Genomic DNA, 15769 nt, shown 5'->3' with positions numbered 1-15769 from the left:
CGTTATTTTTTGAAAAGAGGCATAAGACAGTTATTAATCACTGGTATGGTTTATGTTCATGTATCCTATTACAGTAATTCCCAAAAATTCCCTACTGAGAACCCTTTCGAGGATGATGTTCTCACCCCCCTACATTTTTCCCCTTTCAGGATATGGGCGCAGAAGTTACGAAGAGTTTCTTTAGTTGTTGTTGAAATGCTCTGTATGCCTTAGATTATTATTTGTTGTACCCTCACCTTTATCTTGATATCTTCTGTAAGAGGGATAGGAATTGTATTAGATAATGTTTGTAATATTATTTATATATATGTATATATGGATGTAGTTTTTATGAGTTTCTGTAAGTTGTATCGTATGTATGGATATACGTTGTATAACAAAAGTATTTTTGGGAGCGATTTTGCGGTTTAAAGTTTTAAACAGGCTCATATTTTAGTATTAAATGGTATAAGTGTCGTCGTAATGTCCGAGCTATCAGAGAAGCGCAGCCGGAAGCGTGAGCTTTGGTAGTTAGGGTGTTACACTGATATTGTTAGAGCACTAGCAGTAGCATGAGCATGGAGCTATTATCTCCAACAAATGTAGCATTTCAATGTTCTGCTGCTGATTTCTTGGAGATTGAATATATGGAAGCACCAAGCGTCACTACAACATTTTGGGTCTATAGTCACGATTTTTTTGTCACGTTAAAAAACTGTGATCATAGACCCTCTATGGACATGGTTTTTTAGAGTGACCAAAAAAAAGTTATGGTCACGGTTTTTTTAGAAAGGGTGACCATAGAGTACCTATAGTCATGGTTTTTTAAAAAAGGATGCCCTAAAAGGGTCTATGGTCACGATTTTGAGGGGTAGCCTAAAGGAGTCTATGGTCACGGTTTTTCAAAAAATTGTGACCAAAAAAGGTCTATAGTCACGGTTTGGGGGGTGGCCTAAAGGGATCTATGGTCGCAGTTTTGGGGGTGGCCTAAAAGGGTCTATGGCCACGGTTTTGGGGGTGACCTAAAGGGGTCTATGGTCACAGTTTTTCAAAAAAAAAAAGATGACCTAAAAGGGTCTATGGTCACGGTTTTGGAGGGTGACCTAAAGGGGTCTATGGTCAAGGTTTTGGGGTGGCCTAAAAGGCTCTATGGTCATAGTTTTGGGGTGACCTAAAAGTGTCTATGGTCACGGTTTTTTACAGTGACAAAAAAGGGTTTATGGTCACGATTTTTCGGAAGGGTGGCCTAAAAAGGTCTATGGTCACGGTTTTAAGGGAGACCTAAAGAGGTCTATGGTCACGGTTTTAGGGAGTGACCTAAAGGGGTCTATGGTCACAGTTTTTTACAGTGACCAAAAAGTGTCTATAGTCACGGTTTTTCAGAAGGGTGACCTAAAAGAGTCTATTGTCACATTTTTGGGGTTGACCTAAAGGGTTCTATAGTCACGATTTCAGGAGTGACCTAAAGGAGTCTATGGTCACAGTTTTAATCGTTTGAGTTTAAATTAATTAAGATTTTTATGTATTTTTTATAATTTTAAATATTTTATCTTTTTAAAATTTAAAAATTTTAATAATTAAAAACTAATAATAATTTTATATGATTTATTTTAAATATTAAAATTTTAAATTAAAAAAGATTTAAAACTTAATAATATAAAAAATGATTTAATAACTTAATAATGGAAGTGTTATATAATTAATTTTAAGAAATTTCTATTATGAATAAATTATAGTTTATTTTATTAAATTGAGTTCTTAGAGATTAATTTATTAGGAATGATTAAATAGATTTTTGTAAATACTTTAGATTTAACTCAATTAATATTTATGAACAACTTTTATTTTAATTAGTTATAAATTAAAATTAAAGTTAAGATGGAAAATAATGAAAGGTCATATAATTAAATTTAGATAATTGATATTTCGAGTTTAACCGTATTTTATAAAATGTGATTAGTATGTTTACTTTATAATTTAAATTAGAAATAATTATTTGAACTCAATGATATCTTGATAAATGAAATTTTATGTGTTCCGAAAATAATCTTCACAGTATTATATTTAAATTCTAAATTATTATTTTATCTTAAATATTTTATAAAATTGTTATATTACTCGTGTATATTTTACACTAGTCCTAAAAATTTCTAATAAAAACCCTAATATCCCAAATTTTCCAATTTACTACCCTAAATTCCTAAACACACGCACACAACACTTGGTAAGTGAGGGAGAAAGGGAAAACAGAGAACGGAGAAGGGCGAGCTCGAGGGAGAAAAGGGGAAGAGAGGAGGGGACGATGCGACTGGGTCCTTACCACCGTTACCGTTGTCGTTGAGGCGCCAGAGGAGAGAGAGATTTGCTTTGCAGTGGCATTGAGGGAGACAGACGCGACGCGAGGAAGAGGAGCTCGTCTTCATTCCCGCCGTCGCCATGCCTTGCCGCCGCTGTCGTTAATGGAAGCCGCCACCATCGTTGGGAGGAACCAAACAGGGAGAGAAGGTCGCCGTTGATGCTACTGTAGAAAGGAAGGAAGCAACGCATGTGAGGAAGTGATGCAACAGAGGAGGAGTCATTCCTCTGCCACCGTTGGAATTCCTAGTCGCCGCCGGAATTCATGGTGAGTTAATCGTGCCTAGCTACCATAATCACCACCTCTGAACCTTATTTGCTTTGTAACAATCGTGCGCTTGCTTTTGATGTTCTTGACTCTGTTGGGTTTGTTGGAATTTTCCACTACTTGAAAATTAGTTATTACAGACGGATATTTCAGACAGATTTTATCCCTCGGAAATACAGACGAAATTTCAGAGGAATTTTTTTCTCAGAAAATAAAAAAATGAATTAGTATAAATTACAGACGGAAAATAAAATCCGTCGATAATTCTGTCGGTAAAATTAATTCTTTTTATGGAAAATAGTTACAGACGGATTTTCCGTCTGTAATTAAATAGACAAAATGCTGTGTTTTATTAAATTATTACAGACCAAAAATTCGTTTGTAATTTAAAATTTCCGTCGGAAATATTAGAATAAAAATTTGAAGATCACGGTTATCTCTTCATTTGACACTACACTCTCGCAATTCCTCACTCATCCCTCTGAATGCTTCATCGGCGGCGCTATCAGCCGTGCACCGCCGTCTCACGCAACCTCCATTGCACTCTACTTCCATCGGCCTTGCTCACATCGCTCCCTTCCGTCGCATCCCTTCCCGGTTCTTCTTCGTCGCACCCCTTCCGTCGGCGTTGCTCGCATCGCTCCCTTTCGAACCCTAATGTGCGTTTCTCTCTTCGATCTCGCCACTAGTGCTTGCTCTTTTCCGCGTGTTGCTGTGTTTCTCTCTTCGATCTTGCCTCAGCTATGCAGGTAACCCTAATCTCCTTTCTCTTTCATCGCTGTTTTCTTTCTTTCAATACCATTGCTAACTATGATTCTATTTCCTATTCTATGATAAGAACTTGTAATTGTTATAGTTTTTTATTTTGTGTTTGATGAGCGGATAATTTATACGCTTTTTGGCATTATTTTTAGTATGTTTTAGTTAGTTTTTATTATGTTTTTATTAGTTTTTAGTTAAAATTCACTTTTCTGGACTTTACTATGAGTTTGTGTGTTTTTCTGTGATTTCAGGTATTTTCCGGCTGAAATTGAGGGACCTGAGCAAAAATCTGATTCAGAGGCTGAAAAGGACTGCAGATGCTGTTGGATTCTGATCTCCCTGCACTCGAAGTGGATTTTATGGAGCTACAGAAACCCAATTGATGCGCTCTCAACGGCGTTGGAAAGTAGACATCCTGGGCTTTCCAGCAATGTATAAATGTCCATACTTTTCTCAAGATTTGATGGCCCAAACCGGCGTTCCAAATCAGCTCAAGAATGCCCGGCGTTAAACGTCAGAATTGGCACAAGAATGGGAGTTAAACGCCCAAACTGGCATAAAAGCTGGCATTTAACTCCAAGAAAAGTCTCTACACATGAAAGCTTCAATGCTCAGCCCAAGCACGCACCAAGTGGGCCCAGAAGTGGATTTTTATGTCATTTACTCATTTTTGTAAACCCTAGGCTACTAGTTCTCTACAAATAGGACCTTTTGCTATTGTATTTTTATCGGGAGATTTTTAGATCTTTAGATCTTTAGATCATCTTTTGATCACGTTTTGGGGGCTGGCTTCACGGCCATGCCTAGACCTTGTTCTTATGTATTTTCAACGGTGGAGTTTCTACACAGCATAGATTAAGGTGTGGAGCTCTGCTGTACCTCGAGTATTAATGCAATTACTATTGTTCTTCTATTCAATTCAGCTTATTCTCATTCCAAGATATTCATTCGCACTCAAGAACATGATGAATGTGATGATTATGTGACGCTCATCATTATTCTCACTTATGAACGCGTGCCTGACAACCACTCCCGTTCTACAAGCAAACAAGGCTTGAATGTTTATCTCTTGGATTCCTTAATCGGAATCTTTGTGGTATAAGCTAGAATTGATGGCAGCATTCAAGAGAATCCGGAAGGTCTAAACCTTGTCTGTGGTATTCTGAGTAGGATTCAATGATTGAATGACTGTGACGAGCTTCAAACTTCTGAAGGCTGGGCGTTAGTGACAGACGCAAAAGAATCACTGGATTCTATTCCAACCTGATTGAGAACCGACAGATGATTAGCGGTGCCGTGACAGGGTGCGTTGAACATTTTCACTGAGAGGACGGGATTGTAGCCACTGACAACGGTGATGCCCAACATACAGCTTGCCATGAAAAGGAGTAAGAAGGATTGGATGAAGACAGTAGGAAAGCAGAGAGATGGAAGGGACAAAGCATCTCCATACGCTTATCTGAAATTCTCATCAATGAATTACATAAGTATCTCTATCTTTATGCTTTATTCGTATATTATCCATAACCATTTGAATCTGCCTGACTAAGATTTACAAGGTGACCATAGCTTGCTTCATACCAACAATCTCCGTGGGATCGACCCTTACTCGCGTAAGGTTTATTACTTGGACGACCCAGTGCACTTGCTGGTTAGTTGTGCGAAGTTGTGAAATTATGTTTAGACCATGGTATTGAGCACCAAGTTTTTGGAGCCATTGCCGGGGATTGTTATGAGTTTGGACAACTGACGGTTCATCTTGTTGCTTAGATTAGGTATTTTTCAGAGTTCTTAAGAATGAATTCTAGTGTTTCAAGGTGATGTTCTTATCATCACCAAAGCTGATTGATTCTTATCAATTTAGCTCTTAAATGCAATGTCTTGCTGAAGCTTGGCTAGCCATGTCTAATTTCTTTAGACTGAAGCTTTAGACTAACATTGCATGATTCCTGGAATTCTCATTAAGAATTTTGATACCTTTATTTTCTTTTCCACTTAATTTTCGAAAAATCCAAAAAAAAAATTACAAAATCATAAAAACCAAAAATATTGTATGTTTCTTGTTGAGTCTAGAGTCTCATGTTAAGTTTGGTGTCAATTGCATGTTTCTGTTCTTCTTGCATTCATTTATGTGTCTTAATTGATCTTCAAGTTGTTCTTGATGATTTCATTGCTCTGATCTTTAAATTCTCTTGACTTGAGTGTTTTGTTGTTTCTCATATGCATTCTCATTTTGTTAGTGTCAGTAGTATACAAACTGCTAAGTTTGGTGTCTTGTATGCATTGTTATTTGATTTTAGTTGCATTGTAATTATTCCTCATTATTAAAAATCCAAAAAATATTTTCAATTTGTGTCTTTTCAAGTCAATAATACAGAGAATTGAAGATTCAGAACATACAGCAGAGGAATTATACAGAAAAAGCTGGACATTCAAAACGCCCATTGAAGAAGGAAAACTGGCGTTTAAACGCCAGCCAGGGTGCCTGGTTTGGCATTTAACGCCCAAAAGGGTAGCAATTTGGGCGTTAAACGCCAGAATGGATACCATTCTGGGCGTTTAACGCCAGGATGGCACAAGAGGGAAGATTTTGTTTTTAATGCAAATTTTTTTTTCAAAATATTTTTTTTAATCAAATTTTTTTCAAATCATATCTTTTCAATCATATGTTTTCAAAATCAATCTCTTTTCTTTTTCAAAAATACTTGCTAACAATTAATGATTTGATTCAACATTTCAGATATGTTGCCTTTTCTGTTGAGAAAGGTTTAATGTCTGAAGATATCTTTTCTTGTTAGTCAAGTCGTTGATTTTTAAAATCAAATCTTTTTAAATTGTTTTTCAAATCATATCTTCTCAATCATATCTTTTTAAAACTATATCTTTTCAATCATATCTTTTTAATCACATCTTTTTCAAAATAGTTTTCAATCATATCTTTTTGATTTCTAATTTCAAAATCTTTTTCAAAAATCACTTTATTTATTTCCCAATCTTATTTTTCGAAAATCAAATACTATTTTTCAAAATATTTTTTTTTAATTCACTTGAATTTTCGAAAATGTCTTCCCCTCTTCTTACATCTTTCTATTTATGGACTAACACTACTCCTCAATGCACAATTCAAATTCCATCTTTCCTTGATAAGTTCGAATTTTCTACCTGTTCCTTCTATTTTTCTTTTCCTCTGACACCTCAAGGAATCTCTATACTGTGACATAGAGGATTCCATATTTTCTTGTTCTCTTCTCTTTTATACGAGCAGGAGCAAAGACAAAAGCATTCTTGTTGAGGCTGATCCTGAACCTGAAAGGACCTTGAAGCGAAAGCTAAGAGAAGCTAAGGCACAACTCTCTGTAGAGGACCTAACAGAAATCTTCAAAGAAGAAGAACCCATGGCAGCCGAAAATAACAACAATGCCAACAATGCAAGGAAGGTGCTGAGTGACTTTACTGCACCTACTCCCGACTTCTATGGGAGAAGCATCTCTATCCCTGCCATTGGAGCAAACAACTTTGAGCTTAAGCCTCAATTAGTTTCTCTAATGCAACAGAATTGCAAGTTCTATGGACTTCTATTGGAAGATCCTCATCAGTTTTTAGCTGAATTCTTGCAAATTTGTGACACTGTCAAGACTAAATGGGGTTGACCCTGAGGTCTACAGACTTATGCTATTCCCTTTTGCTGTAAGAGACAGAGCTAGGATATGGTTGGACTCACAACCTAAAGAAAGCCTGAACTCCAGTCAATGCCTTCTTGGCAAAGTTCTTTCCACCTCAAAAATTGAATAAGCTTAGAGTGGAAGTCCAAACCTTCAGACAGAAGGAAGGAGAATCCCTCTATGAAGCTTGGGAAAGATACAAACAATTGATCAGAAAGTGTCCCTCTGACATGCTTTCTGAATGGAGCATCATAGGTATTTTCTATGATGGTCTGTCTGAACTGTCCAAGATGTCATTGGATAGCTCTGCTGGAGGATCTCTTCATCTGAAGAAGACGCCTACAGAAGCTCAAGAACTAATTAAAATGGTTGCAAATAACCAATTCATGTACACTTCTGAAAGGAACCCTGTGAACAATGGGACGAATCAGAAGAAAGGAGTTCTTGAGATTGACACTCTGAATGCCATACTGGCTCAGAACAAAATGTTGACTCAGCAAGTCAATTTGATTTCTCAAAGTCTGTCTGGAATGCAAGCTGCACCAGGCAGTACTAAGGACGCTTCATCTGAAGAAGAAGCTTATGATCCTAAGAACCCTTCAATGGAAGAGGTGAATTACATGGGAGAACCCTATGGAAACACCTATAATTCTTCATGGAGAAATCATCCAAATCTCTCATGGAAGGATTAACAGAGACCTCAACAAGGTTTTAACAACAATAATGGTGGAAGAAACAGGTTTGGCAATGGCAAGCCTTTTCCATCATCTTCTCAGCAACAGACAGAGAATTCTAAGCAGAACCACTCTGAATTAGCAACCATGGTCTCTGATCTAATCAAAACCACTCAAAGTTTCATGACTGAAACAAGGTCCTCCATTAGGAATTTGGAGGCACAAGTGGGACAGCTGAGTAAGAGAGTTACTGAACTTCCTCCAAGTACTCTTCCAAGCAATACAGAAGAGAATCCAAAAGGAGAATGCAAGGCCATTTACATGATCCACATGGCCAAACTAGGAGAGGAGGAAGAGGTAGTGAACGCCACTGAGGAAGACCTCAATGGACGTCCACTGGCCTCCAATGAGTTCTCTAATGAGGAACCATGGGAATCTGAGGTTGACACTGAGACTATAGAGATTCTATTGGATTTACTTCTGCCATTCATGAGCTCTGATGAGTATTCTTCCTCTGAAGAGGACGAGTATGTCACTGAAGAGCAAGTTGCTAAATACCTTGGAGCAATCATGAAGCTAAATGACAAGTTATTTGGTAATGAGACTTAGGAGGATGAACCCCCTTTGCTCACCAAAGAACTGGATGACTTGTCTAGGCAGAAATTACCTCAAAAGAGACAAGATCCTGGGAAGTTTTCAATACCTTGTACCATAGGCACCATGACCTTTAAGAAGGCTCTGTGTGACCTAGGGTCAAGTATAAATCTCATGCCTCTCTCTGTAATGGAGAAGCTAGGGATCTTTGAGGTGCAAGCTGCAAGAGTCATACTAGAGATGGCAGACAATTCAAGAAAACAAGCTTATGGACTTGTAGAGGATGTTTTGATAAAGGTTGAAGACCATTACATCCCTGCTGATTTCATAGTCCTAGAGACTGGGAAGTGCATGGATGAATCCATCATCCTTGGCAGACCCTTCCTAGCCACAGCAAAGGCTGTGATTGATGTTGACAGAGAAGAATTGATCATTCAAGTGAATGAAGAATCCTTTGTGTTTAAGACTCAAGGATATCCCTCTGTTACCATAGAGAGGAAGCATGAAGAGCTTCTGTCAAAACAGAGCCAAACAGAGCCCCCACAGCCAAACTCTAAGTTTGGTGTTGGGAGGCCACAACCAACTTCTAAGTTTGGTGTTGAACCCCCACATTCAAACTCTAAGTTTGGTGTTGGAAGGTTCCAACATTGCTCTGAGTATCTGTGAGGCTCCATGAGAGCCCAATGTCAAGCTACTGACATTAAAGAAGTGCTTGTTGGGAGGCAACCCAGTGTTATAATTATCTATTTTCCTTTGTTATTTTATGTTTTCTGTAGGTTGATGATCATGGAAAGTCACAAAATCATTTGAAAAGCAAAAATAGAATGAAAAACAGAAAGAAAAACAACACACCCTGGAGGAAGATCTTGCTGGCGTTTAAACGCCAGTAAGGGCAGCAAATGGGCGTTTAACGCCCAGTCAGGCACCATTCTGGGCGTTTAACGCCAGAAAGGGGCACCAGACTGGCGTTAAACGCCAGGAAAGGGCAAGAAGTTGGCGTTAAACGGCAGAAATGGGCACCAGCCCGGCGTTTAAAGCCAGAATTGGCATGAAGAGCATTTTTGCTCGCCACTTGGTGCAGGGATGAATTTTCCTTGACACCTTAGGATTTGTGGACCCTACAGGATCCCCACCTACCCCACCACTCTCTTTCTTCTTCACCCATTCACCAATCACCGTAACACCTCTTCCCCAAAAACCCCTCACCTATCAAATCCTACCATTCTCTTCACCACCTCATTTTCACACAACCTAAACACTACTTTTCCCCCTTGGCCGAACCACAAAGCCCCTTCCATCTCCTCTATTTCTTCTTCTTCTACTTTCTTCTTTCTTCTTTTGCTCGAGGACGAGTAAACCTTCTAAGTTTGGTGTGGTAAAAACATCGCTTTTTGTTTTTCCATAACCATTTATGGCACCTAAGGCCGGAGAAACCTCAAGAAAAAGGAAAGGGAAGGCAAAAGCTTCCACCTCCGAGTCATGGGAGATGGAGAGATTCATCTCAAGGGTGCATCAAGACCACTTCTATGAAGTTGTGGCCATGAAGAAGGTGATCCCCGAGGTCCCTTTTCAAACTCAAAAAATGTCAACTTTAATCAAAGGTTGGACCAAGTCTTCATGGATATCACTAAACTAAGGGTGGAGCACCAAGAACATTCCATCCTCCTCCATGAAATTAGAGAAGATCAAAGAATCATGAGAGAGGAACAACAAAGGCAAGGAAGAGACATTGGGGAGCTCAAGCACTCCATAAGATCTTCAAGAGGAAGAACAAGCCGCCATCACTAAGGTGGACCCGTTCTTTAATTTCCTTGTTCTTTATTTTCTTGTTTTTCGAATTTTCATGCTTATATTTATCTATGTTTGTGTCTTATGATCATTAATGTCTTAGTATCTATGCCTTAAAGTTATGAATGTCCTATGAATCCATCACCTTTCTTAAATAAAAAAATGTTCTTAATTGAAAAAGAGAAGAATTGCATGAATTTTGAATTTTATAACAGATTAATTATTTTGATGTGGTGGCAATATTTTGGTTTCTGAATGTATGTTTGAATAGTGCATATGTCTTTTGAATTTGTTGTTCATGAATGTTGGTTCTTGAAAGAATGATGAAAAAGGAGACATGTTACTGAGGATCTGAAAAATCATAAAAAAATGATTCTTGAAGCAAGAAAAAGCAGTGAATACAAAAAAAATGAAAAAAAAAGGGGGAAAAGAAAAAGAAAAAAATAAAGTTGTGATCCAAGGCAAAAAGAGTGTGCTTAAGAACTATGGACACCTCTAATTGGGGACTCTAGCAAAGCTGGGTCACAATCTGAAAAGGTTCACCTAATTATGTGTCTGTGGCATGTATGTATCCGGTGGTAATACTAGAAGACAGAGTGCTTTGGGCCACAGCCAAGACTCATAAAGTAGCTGTGTTCAAGAATCATCATACTTAACTAGGAGAATCAATAACACTATCTGGATTTTGAGTTCCTAGAGAAGCCAATCATTCTGAATTTCAAAGGATAAAGTGAGATGCCAAAACTGTTTAGAAGCAAAAAGCTAAAAGCCCCGCTCATCTAATTAATACTGATCTTCATAGATGTTTTTGGAATTCATTACATATTCTCTTCTCTTTATCTTATTTGATTTTTAGTTGCTTGGGGACAAGCAACAATTTAAGTTTGGTGTTGTGATGAGCGAATAATTTATACGCTTTTTGGCATTGTTTTTAGTATGTTTTTAGTATATTTTAGTTAGTTTTTATTATGTTTTTATTAGTTTTTAGTTAAAATTCACTTTTCTGGACTTTACTATGAGTTTGTATGTTTTTCTGTGATTTCAGGTATTTTCTGGCTGAAATTGAGGGACCTGAGCAAAAATCTGATTCAGAGGCTGAAAAAGACTGCAGATGCTGTTGGATTCTGACCTCCCTGCACTCGAAGTGAATTTTCTGGAGCTACAGAAGCCCAATTGGCGCGCTCTCAACGGAGTTGAAAAGTAGACATCCTGGGCTTTCCAGCAATATATAATAGTCCATACTTTGCCCAAGATTTGATGGCCCAAACTGGCGTTCTAAATCATCTCAAGAATGCCCAGTGTTAAACGCCGGAACTGGGACAAGAATGGGAGTTAAACGCCCAAACTGGCATAAAAGCTGGCGTTTAACTCCAAGAAAAGTCTCTACACATGAAAGCTTCAATGCTCAGCCCAAGCACGCACCAAGTGGGCCCGGAAGTGGATTTTTATGTCATTTACTCATTTTTGTAAACCCTAGGCTACTAGTTCTCTACAAAATAGGACCTTTTGCTATTGTATTTTTATCAGGAGATTTTTAGATCTTTAGATCTTTAGATCATCTTTTGATCACGTTTTGAGGGCTGGCCTCACGGCCATGCCTAGACCTTGTTCTTATGTATTTTCAACGGTGGAGTTTCTACACACCATAGATTAAGGTGTGGAGCTCTGTTGTACCTCGAGTATTAATGCAATTACTATTGTTCTTCTATTCAATTCAGCTTATTCTCATTCCAAGATATTCATTCGCACTCAAGAACATGATGAATGTGATGATTATGTGACGCTCATCATTATTCTCACTTATGAACGCGTGCCTGACAACCACTCCCGTTCTACAAGCAAACAAGGCTTGAATGTTTATCTCTTGGATTCCTTAATCGGAATCTTCGTTGTATAAGGTATCATTGATGGCAGCATTCAAGAGAATCCGGAAGGTCTAAACCTTGTCTGTGGTATCCTGAGTAGGATTCAATGATTGAATGACTGTGACGAGCTTCAAACTCCTGAAGGCTGGGCGTTAGTGACAGACGCAAAAGAATCACTGGATTCTATTCCAACCTGATTGAGAACCGACATATGATTAGTCGTGCAGTGACAGGGTGCATTGAACATTTTCACTGAGAGGACGGGATTGTAGCCACTGACAACGGTGATGCCCAACATACAGCTTGCCATGGAAAGGAGTAATAAGGATTGGATGAAGACAGTAGGAAAGCAGCGAGACGGAAGGGACAAAGCATCTCCATACGCTTATCTGAAATTCTCACCAATGAATTACATAAGTATCTCTATCTTTATGCTTTATTCGTATATTATCCATAACCATTTGAATCTGCCTGACTAAGATTTACAAGGTGACCATAGCTTGCTTCATACCAACAATCTCCGTGGGATCGACCCTTACTCGCGTAAGGTTTATTACTTGGACGACCCAGTGCACTTGCTGGTTAGTTGTGCGAAGTTGTGAAATTATGTTTAGACCATGGTACTGAGCACCAAGTTTTTGGAGCCATTACCGGGGATTATTTGAGTTGTGAAAAGTAGAGATCACAATTTCGTGCACCAGTGTTCTTATAAACTTGTTCGTGAAATCAAGGTTCCTGAATGCATTGACTAGTTTCATTTTTATTGCTGAGGAAAAGGAGGAGGTATACATCTGCATTTTCTATTGTCATATATGTTTCATGCAAAACTGTTTGAAATTTTACTTGAACAATATGTTGCCTTGTATTTAATTTCTTTTTTCGTTTTTGGTTATTAAACAGGAAGTAGAGATAGAGTATGTGGAAGGTTATGATGAACTTGAAGAGGAAGATGACATGGAGGATTTTGTTAATTTTAGATACATTTGAATTCTATTTTTATGTATTAGTCTATTATTTTTCTTATATGTTGGAGGTGAAAAGTTGTGCATGTGGAGTTGGAGCTCTGTAGTTGAGTTTAGAAAAATGAAATAAACTAGGAAATGAACGCATTTGAAAATCAAAAGCCTAACAGAGTTTGGAAGCTCTGAAGATGAAAAGGCAGAAGCAGCTGCTCAGAGAAGGGTGAAACGGAAGAATAAGTTAGCTTCAATGAAATCTGAGAAGGATTCTGTTGATCTTAAATCAAAGAAGGCAAAGGTTCTTGTTGAGGTAAATCTATATTGCGCCCTTCAATTGAAAAAATGATATCATTTCTCTTTTAAATGCTGGTTTTTGTTCTGATATGAATTAATTTATGTAAACGAAAACTTGTCCAGAAGTTAACCACTTATTAATGGTGCTTTAGGGTATAGGGATTCCAAAATTAATAAATAGAAAACTAAAACTACTACTTGTCTCTTTGCCTCATTGCCAAAACCACCACTGCTTTAAGCTTAGTATGAAACCAAATCACTTTCATTCATTCATATTCATTCATTCATATACATCAAAGTGGTTAGATTAGGGGTGATTGATTTTAACTTGGGTGACTAATGAATACCATTAACTTGGGTGACTAATGAAAATTTAACTCTGTATACAGACTGCCTATACAGAGCCTGTTGAGCAACAGGAGGGAAAAAGTAATTCATGGAACAATGATGATTTTCAAAAGTTTGATAATCTTCAGGAATCGGAGCCCATTAGTTCTGCTGATCAAGTAACTAGTGAGATTGACCATATTCCTACAACTTCCGGTCGATGTGAGGAGGCGGTTGTTAATGAAATTAATCAATTTCGGGATTTGTTATCAGAGATTGACTGGTAAGATTGATTCACTAATTGGATGATTTTGTGGTTTGAAATGCCACCACCTAATTTCATTTTGATCCTTTTTACCCATTTTTCTTTCTAATTATTATGCTTGCTGCATTTTGTAGTAAAATTGAAAAGCTTACACTTGCTAGACTGTTGACTGCTGTTGACTCCTTACCATCTCCACGTGCTAATAATATGGTTAATACTGAAGAAATTCTTCAACTTTATGATGATTTGATGAGGTTGGATCTAACACATTATCTTTATTACAAGGATGAGCATATTCTAGTGCTACTTCGTCAGGTAATTGTTTTTCAACTATTAAATATCCATGAAAGCATGCTTTGAAATTCCATCTACTTTTGTTAATAGATATGTGAATCTCAATGAATAAGTATTACAAAGGACAACAAGAAGGAAAAAATACCAAATAACTTGCATTTCACATTTATGTGTTAGTACTATACTATTGATGAGCAGATATTTTATACGCTTTTTGGGGGTAATTTTATGTAGATTTTAGTATGTTTTAATTAATTTTTAGTAAAATATTATTAGTTTTTAAGCAAAAATCATATTTCTGGACTTTGAGTTTGTGTGTTTTTCTCTGATTTCAGATATTTTCTGGCTGAAATTGAGGGAGCTGAGCAAAAATCTGAGTTAGGCTGAAAAAGGACTGCTGATGCTGTTGGATCCTGACCTCCCTGCACTCGGAATGGATTTTTTGGAGCTACAGAAGTCCAATTGAGGCGCTCTCAATTGGGTTGGAAAGTATACATCCAGGGCTTTTCAGCAATATATGATAGTCCATACTTTGCGTGAAGATAGATGACGTAAACTGGCGTTCAACGCCAGTTCAATGTTGTAGTTTGGCGTCCAGCGCCAGAAACAAGTTACAAGTTGGAGTTCAACGCCCAAAACACGTTACAACCTGGCTTTCAACTCCAGAAACAGCCCAAGCACGTGGGAGGCTTAAGTCTCAGCCCCAGCACACACCAAGTGGGCCCCAAAAGTGGATTTCTGCACCAATTATCTTAGTTTACTCATATTCTGTAAACCTAGGTTACTAGCTTAGTATTTAAACAACTTTTAGAGACTTGTTTTATATCTCATGACATTTTCAGATCTGAATTTTATACACTTTGACAGCATGAGTCTCTAAACTCCATTGTTGGGGGTGAGGAGCTCTGCAGCGTCTCGATGAATTAATGCAATTGTTTCTATTTCTCCATTCAAACGTGTGTGTTCCTATATAAGATGTTCATTCGCGCTTAATTATGAAGAAGGTGATGATCCGTGACACTCATCACCTTCCTCAATCCATGAACGTGTGCCTGACAACCACCTCCGTTCTACATTAGATTGAATGAGCTTCTCTTAGATTCCTTAATCAGAATCTTCGTGGTATAAGCTAGAATTGATGGCGGCCACTCTTGAGGATCCGGAAAGTCTAAACCTTGTCTGTGGTATTCCGAGTAGGATTCAAGGATTGAATGGCTGTGATAAGCTTCAAACTCGCGATTGCTGGGCGTTATGACAAACGCAAAAGGATCAATGGATCCTATTCCAACATGATCGAGAACCAACAGCTGATTAGCCGTGCTGTGACAGAGCATTTGGACCGTTTTCACTAAGAGGATGGGAGGTAGCCACTGACAATGGTGACACCCTACATACAGCTTGCCATGGAGGGAACTTTGCACTTTTCCATGGATGGAATATTACATTACAGAAATTCAGAAGACAAAGCATCTCCAAAACTCCAACATATTCTCCATTACTGCATTACAAGTAATTAATTCACGCTCTTTATTTTTCCAATAATTCAAACTGATAATTTTAATTGAAATCCTGACTAAGAATAATAAAATAAACATAGCTTGCTTCAAACCAATAATCTCCGTGGGATCGACCCTTACTCACGTAAGGTATTACTTGGACGACCCAGTGCACTTGCTGGTTAGT

The sequence above is a fragment of the Arachis stenosperma genome, chromosome 6 (genome assembly GCF_014773155.1).
Source record: "Arachis stenosperma cultivar V10309 chromosome 6, arast.V10309.gnm1.PFL2, whole genome shotgun sequence".
NCBI classification, from domain to species: domain Eukaryota; kingdom Viridiplantae; phylum Streptophyta; class Magnoliopsida; order Fabales; family Fabaceae; genus Arachis; species Arachis stenosperma.
This window is presented reverse-complemented; position numbering follows the sequence as displayed.